Source organism: Neodiprion lecontei, chromosome 4 (genome assembly GCF_021901455.1).
Source record: "Neodiprion lecontei isolate iyNeoLeco1 chromosome 4, iyNeoLeco1.1, whole genome shotgun sequence".
NCBI lineage: Eukaryota > Metazoa > Arthropoda > Insecta > Hymenoptera > Diprionidae > Neodiprion > Neodiprion lecontei.
The window spans coordinates 28800499-28817493 of record NC_060263.1 but is presented as its reverse complement, the minus strand read 5'-3'; the positions used below and the strand labels follow the sequence as shown (position 1 = coordinate 28817493).

The following is a 16995-nucleotide window of genomic DNA, read 5'->3' as shown; positions in this document are numbered from 1 at the left end:
TTGGTGCACATGGCGATCATTACTGGTAACCATTGGTAGAGGCTTATACCGTGTATCATATAGCTCGCCGAGAAACCTTTCGATGCATTGCGATAGGTTATTTTTACGATATAATTGATTACCGATTATCGTAATCGACTGTCGAAAAGATCACGTATTGCATACTTTTCAGATTGGTGATCGATGCATGGCCACCGAATTCGTTTAACTGGCGCCAAGTGAGACCAGAGGTATTTTTACATGCATAATTATAGGAAGAAAACATCTGACGCGTATTACGCAATAGAAGCTATTCGTTTGAATCATAATTTTACGTTGTATGCATGCATTTTCGAACAGTAAGCGAAACTGAAGGTGGTTTTCAAATGTCACATTATTGCGGTAGGTAAAGCAATATCTACGCGATATTGTCACGCAGATTCGACCTTTCATTTTGTAACGGTCTTTTTCGTTATCGCGGTTTGCTCCGACCAGGATTCAACTCCAACTGAGGAGCCTCTCGCAATTAACAAAAATCATCCGCTATCAATTTATTTTTTTATTGTTTTTTTTTTTTTATTTAAAACGGAATTTCGGATGTTCGGTATGACCTAATGACATGCATCTATAAACTAAAACCGAATAAAAGAAGCGTATACATGTGAAAGAAAATGATAAATAAATTATATAAATAAAATGGGCACGGCGGACATCTATGACAATAATAATTCCATAAACGGTATACTCGTAAAATTACAAAAAAAAAAATAGAACAGGTCAGAATAAAAAAACTTATCATAAGTGTTTCGTTTTGGGATTTGCTTCAAATTCCAGTTTCCATTTTCTCAGTTGCACTCGCTAATTCCGTGTCCGGCAAATTGGACTCCCCTCGTCCGTCATATCCAGGTGGTTTTCCTTTATCGGGAATCCGTAAAAAGATCGGTCGCTGCTAATTTTCCTTCGTTATCTCAAATGTTATCCGTACGCGTTTTATTTCATTTTGTCAATTTGATCAATTCGTTCGTTATGATTTCTTTTTTTAGAGCGCACTCTGATAACGATCGACCGCTCATTCGTCGTCTATAGCTTACACTTCTCGATCGATTGATCGTACATATATCATATAACCGCTTAGGTGAAGCCCCCCCCCCCTATGGACCTACCTATTACTGAGTCCCGTAGTCACTGCTTTGGCGGCTTATTTAAACTGTTACAATTTAGAACATGTGGAACGGTGTTGAATTTCGATAATATATGTCGCGTCTTTTACTAAGTCACGAGCATGCGGTTGTGTCAAAATCAACCCCCGCTTCTATTCCGGATATACTCAACTCGACTTGACCTCGACAATTAATTTTTCTCTATTCCCATGACTCGCCAGACCGCAGAGTTATCGAACACCTTTTAAATTCGGAATTTTAAAACTACTCTACCATAATTATTCAACCTCATCGCGATTAGATTCGTGTTATAATAACGTGATTTTATTATTCAGCCATCGCTTGTACAGTCTGACATTTCACCATCGACGAATGGAAAACTAGGAGCGTGACGATATATAGACGCGTCACATTTTTGTAATTTGCATGACATCTAAAACACAGATCATTGGTAGAAGAATATAGCTAGGGCACACTAGGATGGTGCAACTCCTGCACTGCAGCACTGCAGCTACAGGGCTCAGAGTGAATTAGCCGGCGATGTTCGATTAGAATTTCGTAAAAATGATCGAAACTTAATTCTTCATCACGTCGCCGCGCCAGCCAGATACATTATATTGACCAGTGTATAATGCGTATACGAATACGTCTGTATGCCCGGTATGCTTCTGGTCACTGGGCCAAGGTCGTCTTCTAACCTTAATCCCGCGTTAGAGCTGCCGTCGCGACGCGACGCGCCCACCAAAGACGTCGCTTCACCTCGTATGCAGGCCTGTCAGATTCATTTCGTGGGCGTTCGATTCGACGTTGCACTATTTGCTCAATTTTGTCCGACTAGCCAATTCGCACGAATTTTCATGTTCTACGAGCAGAAATACTGGCTGTTCTGTCAGCCTGAGTTTGGCCAAACTTATCAGACTCACGAGAAAGAAGATATCTTCGATTTTTTGGAACGCGGTAAAATACGAGCAGATATATTATAGATATTATATCGACAATCAAGGGCAGATCTAGGAAACGTGATGGTTGTGAAACAAATGTCCATACTCACTACAGACTGCGAGGTCAAAAATACGTGAATATGTTTGTTGTTTGTACGTCGTTAATCACGTCTATTGAGTCTCCAAATATTTTCTAGCCGCGGGCAGTTGAACTCCTCCTGAAAGAAAAAATAACATTATTATTGCGTTTATACCGCTGTTGTTAACTTGAAAAGATTTTTTTTCTTCTCTGTGTAACTGAATACCAATATTCATTCGCTTCTTATAAGTAGGTCTATTCGTCGAACTTTCCCACGTTATCTCCCAATCGTTATAGCAGTCGCAGATACCTGTCGGAACTGGCACCATGAAAAGATTTTACGAAATTCCGTTAGGAAAAGGAAAAGGAAATTGTGTTGTCCTGACGTGTCCCATGCAGGTATACCTACCAAATGTGTTGGCGCATAGTTGTGTATTTATTATGTACAAATTTAAATAACAACCGCTACCGTCGACGTTCATGTTGAAGTGAAAGGCACTAACCGAGTACTTTTAGCGCAGCTACCGTCAATGATCGCATTTCCGTACATCAGCGCGTCTGAACAAAAGGCGTAAAAGGCTAAATAAACTTTGCTGCAAGAATATCGAATTTCAAGTCATTGGAAATCTTATTCATCAATTATCAATGCTTGGACGTTATTATAATGCGATTCTGTTATCAAGCGGCTAAGCGTGCGCATCGAAACGCGACTCGGTTGAGAATCACTGACGATCAAGTAGACTCGGAGAGAATCTCAGCATCCGGTTTGGGTCCAGTTTCTTCGCCATCCTCGGGTCCCAGCTTTCGGTGATGTCATCACGGCAGAGTCCTCTGGGTCGGGAAATCCCGCCTCTATAAAATTCAGTCCGACAGACCGATCGCCTCCAGCTTAACGATCGCTGCGTGATGTTAGGTGTATAATCAACATGTGCAAAAGGAGCGATTGTTTACTCAAAAGACGTTCAGATGTATCATCGTGAATCCCGCCTTACAAGCAGCAGGATGCATGTCTCACGTTTCAATCGACTGAAAATAACTTTTTTCACTTTGCATGATCGTACGTATTTTCGTTGCATATTATTGCGCGCACACGCTCGTTCCTACGCAAATTTACTGTACACAACGTACGTAACTGCGAGATATTCCGCATGCAACGAGTACAGTACGTTACACGGTTACAGGTATAACACGCGCATTGCGAACTACTTGCAAGCGGATGATAGAGGATCGTGACACCTTTAGTGGATATATCCGCCTACCTGTGTCGACTTCGCGTGATTCGGACAAGCACGCTACGTGACACTTGCTCTATCGTGTATTTCTAAATAGCTCATAGACACGAGTTCCTCATCTCAGCAATATACCTTGCAGATTTGCCGGCGACAAGAGGTGGGATTCTGTCAGATCTGGTGGCACTAAATCACCGGCGGATCACTCGAGAGATAAGAGGAATTATAAATTGAGCCTAGAGAAGATTTATTCAACGGTGATTCGAGGCGGTGGCTGTATCTCGCCGTCGCTACGCCTGATAGATATGCATGTACTTAATAGCCGCGATATACACGCGGAAACGATTAAACACCAGATGTTAACAAAAAAAAAGAAATATGAAAAAGGAAACAGGTGGAATGAAATGTGTTTTAGAATCTAAGAACTACGCACATCTTTAAAACTGGACAATTTTTATTCATAATTTTTTTTTGGCAATTCGAGTAAAACTAATACTTTTTACAGATATATAATAAACAGCAATGACGTAAGCGCGTTTTTCTAGTTTTTACCAAATTAGTAGTTTGCTAACGGCTTACGTCTTCCAGCAGCATTCTTGAAATATTTTAGCCATACGAAACCTTCGTAGGTATCTTAATTTATCAGAAATTGCTCGCAGTTTATTTAAGTTCGATCAAGTTTTTATGAAAACCGTTTCTAGGAGGCTTACAAAAGACATTTTGTACTATATTAGCATCAGGTGTAATTCGCCCGAGTAGTAGTTACGAATTTTTAAATTTTTTTTCTGACCGGAAGTTAAATTTTTCCGTAGAATTTTTATTCAACGCTCGTATTGTACTTAGAATGGAAGACATCTGTGACGACGTATAAAAATTTTCAGGTTATTATACAACTATTTTCCAGATTCGAACCCAATAGAATCTTATACCATTTCCTTTTACTCCTCGTCCCACCACTATTGGATCGAATATTTACAATTTGAGACATTGGCACTGCAGATTTGCAATAAGCAACTCGAAAATTCCCCGGAATTGAATCAGTGCAACATGCTGAAATCTATTAATTTAAAAAATATCAATACTTTTATAACACCTGAATTCCAGTTAATATAACGTATCGATTTCACGGACATTTGCCGTCTCCAACGGCTCTGCGATATGTTTGCATCTCTTCGCGGCTTTTCCGTCCGACACTTACGGTCCACCTCTACTCGACAGCCTCAATTCCCGCAACGCGTCAGTCTGCAATCGAAACGTGCGTCCTTCCATAAAAGAAGCATCTCGCCGCAGGTGTACGCTAACGAAGGGTCGAAACGCAAACACGTGTGGGTCGTCTTTCACCGTGTAATTTACAGTTATACAGGCAATACTCGTGTGCCCACGAGGTTCGCCGATGTGTACTTTAGGATTCCATTCGCACCTCGTCTCGCAGCAATTTGCAAGGATCGAGGAGGTGGATGCAGGATAAAGCGCAGGTAGGTAAAAATCGTCCGAGAAGACGTCGCGACGAGGCATAAAAGTATTTTGAATGTGGGAAGCTGTCAGCAAGTCTCTCCACCTTGGGAATCGGTCTGATGTTCGAGGCTGCGTACAGGCATCGCGGAGATTTGAACGCGGGCGTAAAAAGCTCGCTTTCGATGGAATTATATCCGCAGTCAAGGGTGACTTCAACGGCTGACCGCCGTACCAATAGATATATGCCATCGTATGTTTTATCAGAATCGAGAAAATCAAATAAACTTCCCGGAGATCGACAAAAACGTTCGATGCGTTTTGAGCAGTCGATAATATTTATAAGGAATACTATACAGACATTTATAAAATGAAATTTGATTCGTAAATCACTTACTTTTTCTTCTTTCGCCCCTCTTTTACACGGACAATTTATTTTCTTCGCCATATTATTGTTATACGGTCTGTACAAGTCGTAAATACCTCGATGCAATGGGACAAGGTCATCGAAACAAGCAACCATGATGCACGAGACGGAAAAAATTCAGCTGGTTCCTTTCAGAAATCCTGAATAACTATAAAGTATGTATTAAAGGCGAGAGAAAAAAGGCGTGTCGATTAAATTCCCGAAGGCATAAACCCGGACGTACGGGAGACTCCAAGGAGACACGCGAGGGCGGGGATCCGAAGGTGGAAAATAAGAATGTTAAAGTGAAACGGGAGGCGAAAATAATAATGAGAAGCGGAGGCGCGCGATCGGCTCTGCGAGCCTCGCCCCCATCTTGCGGAATCGGTATTGTTTCATCCGCGTCTAAATATAAACCGAATCGTGCGGCATGCAGTAGTTGGGCCAAACCGGAATGCGCGCCGAGGTTCGTCAGGACTTTTATACTATACGTATCATGCAGGTAGACTCGTGCAAGCTGTACACGGAGCAGGATGAAAATGAAACGACGATCAAGCGCATCTCAGGGAATAAAAATAAGTTCAATGATATTGTCATGTGAGGTTTGTTGTCTCAGTTCTTGCAATTTGCTTCTACATCGCGTGACCTGACACTCTGTTCTTTACTTTGCTATTTTAATCTACGATCAGATTTGTAGATAACCACTTGACCGATTGATCTTGCGAGAACTGCGTGAGAGTGTAATTAGTCGAAAGTATCACACGTCGTTGATTTTATAAATGATTTTCGAGAAGCCCCCGCGTTTCGTCGATCTACCGAATTATCAGCACACATTTATACATGTGTATGAAATAGTTGGCACAATTTGTGAAACGGATCGTGTATGTTGAAATATTAGGTTGGCAAATAAGTTCGTTTGATTTTTGCTTTAGTCGGCCGTATACGAGGAAAAACCAAACGAACTTATTTACCAACCAGTTATATTATACGCCAGGAATTCGGTGATTTAAATCAATAATTATACGATACAGTGAAACTACAACTAACTTGAACACGTACAGGAGTTAGTAATTATTGCAGTTCTCTGTCATCCATTTGCGATGGAAATAGTACGGAATGACATTTCGTCGTGGTCGTAAATTCATCTGTTCTGCATTTTATAACATTTATTACGTATTAGCGAAGCTTGCGGCACTAATGTTATCTCATTTTTCATCCTCTTATTCAGTCTTGATTTTCTCCCTCCACAACGGATACACATCAAAGACGAATGTAGCAACATTTTTTTTTTTTTTTTTTCTATTATTATTATTATTATTGGTAGTAACACAACCGAGCAAGGCAGTCCACTTAACCGAGTCACAAAGTCCTAAACATGTGACTAGTATTATGCAACGGCAAGGTATATTTACGAAGAAAAAAAAGACCTTCGGTCCCAGTATATGGTGAGGAGAGAGATGAACTCTTGTCAGATTTGAATATCGAACGCATAAAATTCCGCGATAAATTTTTAAGAAACCTACACGGGGCTCACTCGCACTTACGTAAAAATAGATATACATATATGTACTGTATACAGGCGACACTAACAAACTATGTTATACAATGTACATACGTATAAGGCTGAGAATCCAGGTAATACGACGGCTGAACCGGACGACATAACACAGCCACTCGGATTTGTGTGAATTTCTGACACAACGGAATTTTCATAGACCAACAATTTTAAAGTTCAGATGTCTGATTTATGCAGAAGGCGATGTAAAGTATCGCCTTAACCGCCTATTTTATAATGCCGGGGCTTTTTAACACCGGCAAAACGCGATTGCGCTACTGTGCAGACCTTTTTTCATCTCATTATGTATACTTACATTATATGCATATTATATAGTACTCGATTTTTACATTAAAATTGACGTTTATCCCGGAGTGCCAATGCCAATTGCGCAAGACGGAATCTCTCTCAATTTTGTTGCGACTTCAAGCCGAGAAATATTTATTTACTAATTAAACATACTTTACATCGATAAGACACGGTTTAGACAATGGGCAAAAGACGTTCGCAGCATTTGATGACCACGTGAATCGATTTTGCATTCATGGTAATCCATTTAACGTTCTTTTATTTTTTACGTTTTAATTTCTTGTATCTGCATTCATAATTTTTCGGTTGCCCACAGATTATGCATCTAGTTTTCTTAATTAACAGCTTGATTAATTATTCTCCATAAATGCCGCGTCTCTTAAGGTCATCCATTCGTCGTTGGTATTTACATTGTGAAGATGGTCTCTCCGCAAATTCATAATTATATTAATGATCTGGAATAACATGTTGTTAAGCAGTAGGCATTACTGCACTCATCTGATATTTCTCATACGTCAATAAATTTACACTTATTTATTACCGTCTTTTCGAATAAGCAGATCATTACAGGTCTGGACGATTTTGAGAAGAATATTTCAAGGTGAGTGAATGAAAAAAAGGTTTATTTTCACGAACCACCATTATTTAAAAAAAACCAAACTACCACGAATAAAATGTTGAATTTTATACAAATTTATGCAATCTTTTTAATCGTCATTTTATCCGTAAATCCTTGAGTATACTGACACGAAGTTATAAGTTGTTACTTTACTCTGACTTGACTTGCCTGCAGCGACCATATGGGTAAATATAACACAAGTGGACTTTCTGTAAATAGATCAAAAGAACGTTCAATGAAGAGTGAGTGGAAAAAAAACTATCCGACCTTTGAATAAAATCTCCAGGCGTATAACACATTCTTTTTTTTTTTTTTTGTACAACTGAGGATGCAAGGAAGTAGTTGGCAAGATGATATATACCTGCCTCGTTCAGATGTGTGAGACTTAATTGAAGGAATCATTTTTAAATAGCAAGGCTAGGCAAAAATAGATTTCATCCGTACAGGCAGTCGAAAGAGAAATAATAGAAATGAATAGAAATAAAAAATAATTGAAATTAGAGAGAAATAAAACAGTAAAAGAGTATACAAGCAACTTGCAATTTTGATCCATTTACTGGCATGAGCAATTGGCAAGAGAGAGAGAGTAGAATTTCATGCGTCTCTTGAACACAAATGCGTGTTCATCTGACGATTCCACAAATATTTAGCCTTTATTTGTACACCGATAAACATGATTGCAGCTATAATGCAGAATGGCATAAGTCACAAGGATGTTTTCCTCTACTTCAAATTTGTCTGATATTACTAACGTCGAAATCAATGGAACTTTTTTTTAATTAAGATGAAATATTACCCACGCATAATACTAATTTTCGTAAAAATTACAACTTGCATAATATATAAACATCGACCGTTCAAATATTGAGAATCTGCTGTATGTTAATTAACGACGATCGAATGTGAGTTCGAAATACGCGTATATATAGTCGTATCGTAGTTTCAGAAAAAGAATCAAACAGGAGAAAAGTAATCAATTAATTAATCGGTTAATTTGAAAAAATGTAAAAGCTAGGCTCGCCCAACGCCGTTTTTATATATATATATATATGTGTGTGTGTGTGTATATTGTATGTGTGCGTTGCGTGTGTGAGTGAGTGCTAAATCCTCCATCATTCGGACGGACTCTGCGCAATCGTTAATTAAATCATACCTGTTTGCAGACGGGGCAATATTCGAGACTAATTGACACAATAAAGTGATAACTAGTTGATTACGAGTTGCTCAATAATTATGACACGTGGCTGTCGCGCGTCGGATCGACAGATATTCTCGTAAACAAGTTATCTCGAAAGATGAACGGTGCTGCAGCGAGCAGCTGAGAGTCCGACACAAATTTCCATATTTCGTAAAAATTCATTGACCTGCACCGCGAGGTTTCATTTCAATTTTTCTATCGCTAATGATTATTTCACTAATTGGACAATTTATAATGTAAATAATTGGCTACCGGATACTCGCAAGGACTCCGCACCACGACGTTATAAGGTTGGGGTCATCGTCTACGGCGATTCTTCATCACCTTTGGGTAGTGAAGATTAATACTATCCTCAATTTAATCCGCGCAATTATTGCTCCTTTTTCTTACACGTACAAGCTCCTTACAGCGATGACCATTCGTTAAACTCACCGCACTTTTTGGGAGGTCAATATGAAACCCCAAGGCACACGTGCACATAATTTCGTACAATTGCAGACACGGTACTGCTGCGCAGATGTCTAATCAAGTTAGTGTTACACACTTCAGGTTACAGGTGTCGGCCAGTAAATTTCGTAGTAGGTTTACACTTGATAGAATGCAGCAAGGAATAAGAAGAGCTAATTATTTTGTACAAGATATAATCACAGTAGCCCATTTGTTTGCGGCTACGGGTAATTTGCACGAATATGTGAATTTGAAAAATTATGTATATACTATACGCTTTAAGGAACTGGGAGGATTCGATATACATACTAGAGATTATATGGATTAATTTTTGAAAAATTGTCAAATATAGACGAATTGTCAGTACCGGTTTTATTTTTCTCTATATTTTTTATACCGACAAAAAATAAGATCATAAATTAATTCTCAGAATACTCGGGACTTTGCATCGATATCACTCATTTCTTGTCATTGTACTATATTGACCAAGAAATTTAACTTTCCGAAGCAAAAAAAAAAAAAAAATGGTGTACAACCAATCACTACAGAATCTGTATTTTGCGTGTATAATTGATCAGCGGTCATTGTCGATCTAGTTCCCTTAAAAATATGAATATCTTATACATTAATGGAATAAAAAAAAGTTCATCGGTGTAATACTTGAATCCTGTTAAAACTCCTCATCCTACCGATATACGTGACGATTGTAAAAGCGCGTGTCTACAGATAAATCCGAAGGTGGTTCGGAGCTGTGGATTACCATTCGCGAATCGTGATTAAAATATAGTGATAATCTTGTCACATTCTCGAATAGAATATAGCTGCTATAACGGGAAAATATCGTTAAATTTTATCGATCCTAGGAGTAAAAATTCCGAATGTCTTTCGTTAATCGGTTCCAAAAAATGGTCCCGATGGACAAATACGATTCACCCGAAAAATTTTGGGGAGCTGGAACGTTCGAACTGACATGAGACTCGACGTGATGTCACGTTGTAAGATTAGGAAGTTTGAATCGCACCGTTCGCGACGCAGTCATGAAAATGCGTGCAAAAAGGTCAAAAGTAATGTTTCTAAACAGCTACACGGAGGGAAAGAATTATTTGAGTCATGCGATATTCGTTTGATTCAACTAAATGCTATAATCAGACGTGGCGAACACAACACTTACTCAATTCAACAAAATACTTTTTTTGGACGATGTACTCGTGACAACAACATACAGAATTAAATGAAGCCTTTTAACGATGATGCTCACTATCAATTTATTCAAGATCACACGGCGTGAGTTCCTCGCGATAATGTGAGTTTTGTATCAAGAAAATGTGTGACTGAAATGACTACATTTTTGATTGAACGCACCTCAATACATTTTTTTTTTTTTTTTTTTAATACGAAATTGTTGTAATAAAACAAAATAAAACTGGTTCTGTTACATGTTTTGTTGAGACAAGAGTTCAATGACTAAAGCAGGCAAAGAAATTTAGTGTTACAATAACCTTTTGCATTGGTTGAACACAGAACATTAGAGTTATTGTTATACTACACAAAACGTGTTTTTCGAATGATATCATTTATAATTCTGTTGACTCAAAATTTTGTGGGTTTTACTCGATATTGGATGAAAAAAGCCCGAAAACTTATTGTTGTACACGTAGAAGTATGAACTGAACATGTGTCAACAGTTTTTGTTTATTTATAGTCAATATCAATTTCGATGACTCGAAACTTGGTATTATGCTTTCTTCGTTAATAATAGATCGGATGACAATCTTATTTTACGTTATCCCTAGTGGCCGTTTATAGTACTAGTATACCGATGTTTAACGATGGAAACTTTTTCTATTTGTTTCAAAGCATGTGATGTTTCTTTTACCTCGTAAACAAATCGGTGCAACTGATTCAACCAGTTACGCCAAACAAGCTCCGATTAGATCAACAAAGTATGGCATTCAATTCATGTCAATTTTTTGTTGGCTCGATTGATATACTTATTCATATATTTGAAGTACCTAATTGTTTCTGTCAACAAACATGCGACTTGAAGGAATAGTAAATAAGCTTAAAATGACGTGATATTTGGTTGACTCAAATTCGGAAACGCATCAAAAGGTTCACTCGAATCAACACTTGACTCGATCGCGAAAGCTAAGAAAGGCTTTTGTCGAATCAAGTAATTCGCTTGACCGAATTATTTTGACAAACTAACGAAATCGAAATCGTTGAATTGAAGTCACCGTGTTTGGAACAAATAAGGGATACTAGATCGCCGGATACTAAACAGACGCCACGAAAATCTATTTTGTTGGTTCATGAATTCCTTTCCCTCCATGAAGCGAGCAGCAAGAGCCTGGGATTGGATATTATCAGCTATTGCATATAATACTGGGATGGTATTGGAGAGCTGCGAAGGTGGCGGATGCGTCTCGTCTCGTCTCGTCTCGTCTCGTCGCGTCGCGTCTCGTCTCGTCGGTGGTTACATGCAGCCACCGGAGTTACAGCATCGCCCACGCGAAATTGCGCAACGAGCTTCTACGACGGCGTCCGGCTGCCGCCTTCGGGACGAGAAGAGGAGGTCTTCGAGAGTCTCGCAGAGAGCTTTGGTCCCCCCGAAGACCACCGCTCGCCCCCTTGAGTGTGCGGCAGACGACACTTTCTTCCGAAGTGATCGGATCTATGATTCGAATTACGAAAGCGCATTCCGCGCATATTATTAACCCAACCTAACCGAAGCATCGCCTGTAAAACGGGGGAATCCATGCGTAACTAATTGCCATGAATATTCGCAATCCTGGCCAAATTTTGCAAAATTATTATACCGCCGGTTTCTGTTTATGTTAAAGATCACGGGAGTGGGGAAACTTATTTACTTTGCTGATTTGTTTCTTTCTTTTTCTTTTTTTTTTCAACTTTTTAATTCTTTTTCATCTCCTTACCTGTAAATATAGGTCATCGATCGGGGGAGTAACTTTGTTTACGAGACACATATTCTGAAATTTTGAATAATCGTTTAAGGCCACCGCGAGCATCGATGATATCTGCGAGAACATTGATCGTCCGCTATACATTATACGCACGCGCGCATTTATAGGCGTATATTTATATATAAAGACTTGTTTACGCGGTAGAAAAATCGTAATTTTCTGTATTCACTCACCACCTACCCTCCGGATTTAATTTTTAATTATTTCACATACGCGATCAATTAAAATATCGATGAATTCCGGGCCAAGGTTCCCTGCGGAGTTGTATACCTAGAATTGAGTGCGGGCTCCTCGTAAATGCGAAACCCACAAAATCACCGGGCACACGGCGCACGTCTTCTTATTCAAAGACGATAATCGACGTAGTTGACGTCATCGGATCATTTCAGGAATTTCAACGAAATCCAACGCACAACGATCGTGCAACCTTCGCTCACGCCAAGATTCTGGAATTCTACTTGAAACGCCGCAATATTTCATGAATTATTCCGCTCAGGCGGACCCCGGTCGCCATATATATTTCTATCGAGTATAATCATCATTCAACGCGCAGATATAATTACCGTATACACATCGGCGATATAAGCCGCGTGAAATCATAATCCATTCTCGCGAAGCGCATCGCGTCGCATCAACTGCAGTAAGTATGCACGTACACGTCTTATAATTCCCTCGAATATACAGCGCGCGATACGCTAAATTCGAATTCCGACAGCGCGTAAAACGACACAGGGAAATGCGTTTCAGGTGCCGAAATACGGGTCTGCAAATTTATTATTAATATTTATTCCGTTTGACGAGACATTGATTGAATTTTCAGTGGCACGAACACCTCGTCCGAAACTGTTTGATCTACTCTTGACTTAGGCGTGTAGAAAGACAGTAAAAACAGCTACTGCACCGTAAATCGCTATTTTCGATTTCTAAGTCCGATACACGTCCTTCTCATAGTTGTACGCACATATTAATACGTACTCGAGTAAGTGGTGGGACCAGAGCGTGGCGCGTGGAATTTCACGACGAAAAAACATCGTCGTATGTCTTAACCCTCGTCGTTTTCCCCACCGCACCGCATGAGTGCAGGTATTATACGACTTTACACGACGGCACGGGCTGCACGGATGTCGGTATACCTCGAATCGGCTTGAAGAGAGGGCATAAACCGGTCGTCATTTTTTTTATATGACACCCCTCGGTTGTAATATCTTTTACGTAACCTGTGTAGGTATATGTGTAATGTATCCCAGGAAGAAAGTGCCAAGTTATTAATTACTGTGATTAAAAGAGCCTTGTCTGCACTCGCTAGGAGGCTCTCATCGGGTGTCCGTCATACATCAGAAATAAAGTAGCAAAAGTCATCTCTAATAGACTGTCTGTACGATTGACCGTTATAATTACATTGTTGTTATTCCTCTTTTTCTTCTTATATCACATCATATACCTATATTGTGCACCATGTTACGATTCGGAGATAAGGAAGTAAGCTGCAGTTACGGAACATCGAGATTTCATCATCGCCGTTAGTAAGATCGATGCCCATATTAGTTTATATCGTACATTTTTTCACCATCTCCTCATTATCGCAGTTTTCGAACAATTAAAAACATATCGCTGGTCACGCACCTTACATCAGCATCACAAAACTTACATGTATCATCGTTAGGCACGGCTCCAATAACACGTATAGATAAGTATGAAAATGTTGTACGTCTTCACGTTTTATGTTCAAACGCGGATACCTGGTTACGTCGGGCTCGGGTTTTTACCAAAAATCATAAAACTCACTTGTACTACAAATACTCGTAGTAGTAGATACCGTATGGACGGTAAAACTTACCGGACCGCATCGTCGCTGGAGTAAAAATGATAGGTGGAAGCCGTTAAGCAAAGAGCTAAATTTAGCCGTAAGTACATTCTCAGGCACTATCATACGCCGGGAAGATTATTGGTAATAGGAGTAATCGCTAAAGATGTACTACAAATAACTTCAGCACTAGGAGTCAATACAGTCTAATTGCACGAAAAAAGTTTACGGCTATCGCGGGCTTTAGGATCGAAATGTGATGTTCGAAAACGTCTTTGGAGTGTCAAGTTGTTTGCAAAAGTACGTGTCTCACCGTTAACAAACGTATGAGGTTTTCATTACCTCGTATGGACTGTCTGTGAATGCGGAGCAGCTGCTTTTCTGATATTGGCTGCACCTGTCGAAGCATGAGGTGCGATTAATACGATTACATCGGTATCCCATATGAATTTGAAACCTATACGAGCCTGACTGACCTCAAATGATGGCTAATGAAAATTCATGAGACCTTATATTCGTCGAAAAATAAAGTAAACAATTTTTTCGATGATACACAACTCATAAAATGCATGTTTCATATGAGAGCAGGCTCACTCTGAACGACCTCGAAGTATTGGCAATTTTACGTGAATTTCGAAACGAAAATTTCCAGACTTCTGCGCTAATTTAGCAGTGGTTACTGACCACGTTTCCATGTTAATCGTGCACGGGCATGTAGCTCTACTGGAACTGTGTTCAAGTCTTTTATCACCTTGAAATGCGATGATTCATTGAATCACTTCCTTGCTATGGTGTATGGAATTTTAAAATTAGTGTACAAACAAAATCGAAAACTAATTATCACGCCGCCTACTAGAACAGAATGCTTTTAATTCAAGCTACACATGAGTGAGTCAAGATCAACTCCATTGTTTGCCGTTACCATGTATAAATTATAAGTTCGCATCAGACTGCACAAACAATAAAACCTGTAGTCGTAATAGCAGTAATCAATTTCATGGTAAACCTTCACTGTATAAATATTAATGTAGCCGTGCTCAGTCAAAGACTCCCACGGAAGGTAATGTAGACACGGGGCATGAATAAAGCGATCTTCTGTTGACACTTGTAGCACAGCAAATTTAAACATTTTAAGTCATAACAGGAACATGTTTAATCTTAAAGCAATTTTTAATAACCGGACGTTCACAAAATTATACTTCTATATCTGTGCAATTAATTCTGGTAGAAATGATCAAAACTCAATACAAAAAAAAAAACTTGTATTATTTATTGAAAATTCAAATATCACCGGACCGAAAAAATCTTCCTCGTCTGAATAGTATCATGTGGAGACATCTATGAGAGAAAAATTATTTATCCGCACGTATTTCCAGCGTACCGATGAAAAGGATTATCACACGAGTTAAAAACACCGAAGCTTCGCGAACGCAAGCATTGATTGAAGTGTAAAATTTTCATTATTGAAATATGCAAAACGTATGATGGAATTTGAAGTTACGAAAAGGTCATACAACACAATATTATCCGGGGATTAGATTCTCTGAAACGATTCCTCTTGAGCACGGACGTTATATTCTTCCGTCAACGGCACGGAATAAGCTAATGTAAGCTGGATTGCCACTCCTAACATCGTTAGGCGTAAATTTCAAGTTCGACAGCTCCATAATTTCTCATAATCAACGGTGGCTGAATTCAAGCCGCATACTTACGTAATATATTGTAATCAGCAATAATGAAATAAGTTTTACAGTTAAATCTTTAAACCGTCGGGTACATTCAGTTAGAGATTTCATGCCACGGCATATATGGCTATAAATAGTAAAAATGGTAGCAGTACCACATTTTCTTATCCAAAGATCGAATACTGTTGCGTTGCTAATATCTGGATGAAGAGCGGTCTGCGTTTCAACAAGACAGATTTAAATAGCCTATTTTATGTTCTATTTCACAACGGCCTCCGTGGCGCAATTGGCTAGCGCGTTCGGCTGTTAACCGAAAGGTTGGTGGTTCGAGCCCACCCGGGGGCGTTACTTTTTTACCAATTTGGATATGATATTTACCGAAAAGTGAACGGTACTGATCAATTAATATTTCTTTCTTGGAATTCATTTCCAATTAAGTATTGTCGACCTTCTTGAACCCTTCACTTGCTCCACGGTTGAACCGTACATGAGTATGGTTAGAAAATTTAAGGAAAGCCGCTGAATACCTTACTCTACGATCGGTAACGGTGTAAAAGAATATCATAAGAGCGTCTCGTCTCTCGTTTATCGATCTGAAGATATATTGTACTCCCATAAATTATTAAATTGACTATAGCGGAAAAAACGAATTAATTTTATCATTCTCCGCAATTTTATATTGATTAGATTAAGTTCGGTTCATTTATGCATCTATTAAATCATTTTTCGCATACAAGTTTGTTCAGTAATATTCATCACGGTTGTTTAGAGAAGAGTTCTTTCGCGGAGTTCTAATTACTTACTTCAAAAGCACACAGATTTTTTCAATTGTGATTGTACAGTCATCGTTATGATGAATTCAAAAAACGAAAACCAGTAAATATGCACATGCGACTCACCAATGCGTCGTGTGAATAGGGGTTCATTTCCAGTATTGTATCTGCTCCACGCTCTGGAAATAGATATGATCAAGATTTTTATTCAACACAGTATATTAAATTTATTTCGGTTCCTTTCAAATGCACGTCGCACCTTAATACGTTTTCAAAATTACGGAAAATTCACATCAAACAGAGAAAATATTATCCTACTTTAAGATTCCGACAAAAACAACTGCAACGCACAGTCACTTGTTAAATTGATTCTGA

General features: G+C 39.0%; 1 long non-coding RNA gene and 1 other non-coding gene across 2 annotated transcripts in view; one reads left to right on the top strand and one right to left on the bottom strand.

Moving 5' to 3' along the window:
• LOC124293819 overlaps positions 1-16984 on the bottom strand; it is a 31385-nt gene extending 14401 nt beyond the window's left edge. The window contains exons 1-2 of the long non-coding RNA XR_006903667.1: positions 16747-16984; positions 2191-2298 (exon numbers count right to left, since the gene is read on the bottom strand). This is a non-coding gene — a long non-coding RNA (uncharacterized LOC124293819). The remainder of the gene's footprint in view (positions 1-2190; positions 2299-16746) is intronic.
• Trnan-guu lies at positions 16119-16192 on the top strand. The gene has a single exon. It is a non-coding gene; the product is annotated as a tRNA-Asn (tRNA).
• Positions 16985-16995: the final 11 nt, after the last annotated feature.